Raw genomic sequence first — 3,551 nt, 5'->3', positions numbered from 1 at the left:
CAAACTCAAGGTTTCTTCACGCATAATATTGCTTAGCGTGAAGAAACCCAAAGCAATTATATGTGACATTGATCCAATGCCTGTAAGTATATTATGCGTGCCCCTTAATTAGTTTTTCTATTATTATACTATGTCACATTAGCTAAGTTGATTTGATTTACTATTAAACCTTGAGTTTGTTTTTCCCTGTCGATGTTCTTGTTTTGTTCCTTATGAAATCCCAACAAGTTTGTCCTGAAAAATTTCATTTAAAAAAAAAGAAACGGCACAGTTAACACCTGATAGAATTTATATGAGAGCAATATTCCAAGTTCAGAATGATAAATGGTCACACTAGATTCAATACGTCTAAGCATTTAAAGTTGGGATCATGCAGATGATCCCCTTCCCCCACCAATTTGAGTTTTGAGCCAAGCCCAACGTAGCCCATTAAATCATGCATCTGAACTTGCAACTCTTATGGGGCAGATGATAGTTTGTTTATACATATGCCACAGACCCTAGTATCTCAAATTAACCCCCAACAATTAAAATTTTCTTATGCAACTGTATGCCATTCTTATGCAACTGTATGCCATGGGATCATCTTAAGCTACCCTCCATCCCAGTCAAACCCTATAATTATTTGGGAAACGATAAAGTTACAAAAGATTTTGACAAAAAAAGGTTCTCAGCTGATGTCATATCCTAGTTTTTTTAGTAATCTTGGTGATAAGCTTTTTAAAAATCTGTTTGAGTCGTTTGGTCACACACATATCTCTTAAAGAGCTTTAAACATCTACTTGAAAGACCACGATTATATGGAATAAATCTTGGGTTTTATCTGTTCGAGTCTCGGTGGAAGCAGCTTATCACCAAGATTCATTAAGTTGTGATAGCACGAATTGTCCTAATGATTGAAAACCCAAATATTTGTGAAACTTACATTAGTTGACTGGTCACACATATATCTCTCCACTTGAAAGACCACGATTCGACTCTTACAAATAAAACCCAAATGTTCTTATGTATTTCTTATGTCTTTACTGATCTTACCATGGTACTCTCTGCAGGGACCTAGGAAACTCAAACTTATCTGGCCATCTCGTACCTGAACTTGGGAAACTCGAACATCCACTATATTTGTATGTCTTCACAACACACAAACATTTTTTTATTTTATTTTTCAAGAAAATGTTTGCTATGGATATCATGCGTTAAATTCTTTCCCGTTGTTTTATCTCGTTGCCAGTAATTGCCATTACACATTTCCATGGAACTGTACTTGGTCTACCAATTTTAAGTATATGTTTGTGTTGTATTATTTTAGCAATGGGTGTAATTTGGAAAAAAAAAATACCGGATGCTAACTACAGTTTCTAATTAATCAAGTTTAGTACGAGATAAAACATTAACTTCAGTTTCTCGTTCCTGATTGATGCAGAGAGTTATACAAACATAACATTCAAGGGAAGATACCAGTTGAACTTGGAAACTTGAAGAGCCTTATCAGCTGGGATTTATACAACAACAACATTTCTGGGGTCATTCCACCTGCATTAGGGAAGTTGAAGTCACTGCATTAGGGAACTTGAAGTTAAATTCAGATTTTGGAACAATTGCACCTCCGGAATCCTGATTCAAGTGCCAGGATGGGACAGGGATGTGAATTCTAACGTAAAATCACCTAGGACTAACTATGTGGTGACCATATATTTCTGAGTTTATTGTGTTGATTTATTTGAAGACGTCTTAATGATAACCGTATTGACTGGAAAAATTCCAAGGGAACTTGTTGGTGTTTCAAGCCTTAAAGTTGTGTAAGTACTTCCTCATTTGCTTTCTTCTAACTGTAGTTCTTACTAGTTACTTCTACTCGTACTGACCTCACTAAAACCACGATGCTTTCAGAGATGTCTCAGACAGCAACTTGTGTGGAACAATCCCGACTAGTGGGTCTTTTGAGCACATGCCCTTGAACAAGTAAGTTATTTATTTCCACATTTTCTAATTGATCATGTGCACTTCTTAAGAGGACTGCTTCTAAACTTCAGCTCGTACTTATTACTTAATATCCACGTAAATCTACAGTCCAAATTGTTTATGATATTTTTGTCAGCATGTCATACTTCTTGCTTATACTATTGGTTTTCTAGTTTTTTTTATTTCATCGAACTTGCAAGTAGTCTGATGCAACTTCTTGACAAAGCTCTTCACTGATGTCATGTGCATGATATAAACATAAGTTTCGCATCCTTTGGTCTTGTATCTTGTAATCCTCACTTTCCTTTATTTGGGTGTGTTTACCAGTTATTAAATCACTAGCTGAGAGAAACAAAACTAGGTTTTATCTTCTGCTCAAGTCTCATTTCAGTAAGCTGACCCACCTCATCAATCGAGGTAGTGGTTTATTAAGTGGCTCTTAGTCTCATCTGGTGTATCAGAGTTACCTCAGAAATATTTAGGTCAACTTTAAAACTGAGGCCCCCTTTATTGTATGTGCAAGTGAAACTCTAGTAGGGTACCCAATTTATTTAACAAGTCAATATAACCTTTCATATCAATAGAAAATGAATTTCATGTACGAGTGAGTAATTTAATCCAAGTGCAACTCCAGTTTTAGTGGAACACTGAATTCTGTTCAACCCAAGGAAAATTGACAAGAAATTTTAATAAGTTTAGTGAAACAACCGGTAGCATGGTGATACGTTGTTATTGTGTATAGGTTTTGTAAGGTAGAATTCTAATAGCAAAGCTTGCTTTCCTTTTGGCTATCGTTACTCGAGTTTCCACATCTTAAATGCAGTGTGCATACTTATTCGTTTTGGCAAACTGAATTTCTTAGACAGACACTCACTTTTTGACCTATTTCTTTTGCAATGAAGGTGTAGCTTCGAGAACAATCCTCGACTGGAAGGTCCAGAGTTGCAGGGACTTGCAATGTACGATACGAATTGCACATGATTAAAGCTTTCGCATGGTGATTCAGCTATTATCACAACCATACTTGACGTTAAATTGTTTTGTTTTTAGTAAGAATCGACATGGGGTATAACTTTATAGTAGTATATTGTATTTGGGTATGGGCGGTATAATGTAGTAGTAAAAGCACTACTATTATGTTGTAAATCTATAAGCTAGCAGCTCTGGGTCAACTATTATTTTGCATATTTGTAATTGTAGTATCAGAATGCTACTTGTGCCAAATATATTGCTCCTAGTTGGTTTTCTATTCAAAGCTTTGGTTTTCTCCTACTTATGCCAAAATATATTGCTCCTAATTGGGTTTCTATATTCAAAACGTCTCTTAAAAACGAATATAATATATTGACCATAATAAAACCCCCTCTAAAACCCTATATCCGGGGTCGAATCAAGTAAAGGAGAGTGAACTCCTATGGTTAATAAGCAAAAGAATTGGTTCAATTAATGCAAATGGTACATTTTCAGTTGGATTTTACTAGCCATTTATTGAATAAATTACTGTGAAGATAATACACGAGTGACATACTATCCATGTGTCATCAATAATAACCAACTAGCCATCCCATATGGTGTAAATTTGATATAAC

The 3,551-nt window shown here is 35.3% G+C and overlaps 1 pseudogene; it reads left to right on the top strand.

Moving 5' to 3' along the window:
* The first annotated feature begins 1,035 nt into the window (after positions 1-1,035).
* LOC147545802 (leucine-rich repeat protein 1-like) lies at positions 1,036-3,144 on the top strand (annotated as a pseudogene).
* Positions 3,145-3,551: the final 407 nt, after the last annotated feature.

Source organism: Eschscholzia californica, unplaced genomic scaffold (assembly GCF_041429995.1).
Source record: "Eschscholzia californica isolate CP2 unplaced genomic scaffold, dmEscCali1.0.p SCAF_4, whole genome shotgun sequence".
In the NCBI taxonomy this organism is placed as follows: Eukaryota; Viridiplantae; Streptophyta; class Magnoliopsida; order Ranunculales; family Papaveraceae; genus Eschscholzia; species Eschscholzia californica.
Note: the sequence above shows the minus strand (reverse complement) of the source record. Positions and strands in the feature narration are given on the sequence as shown.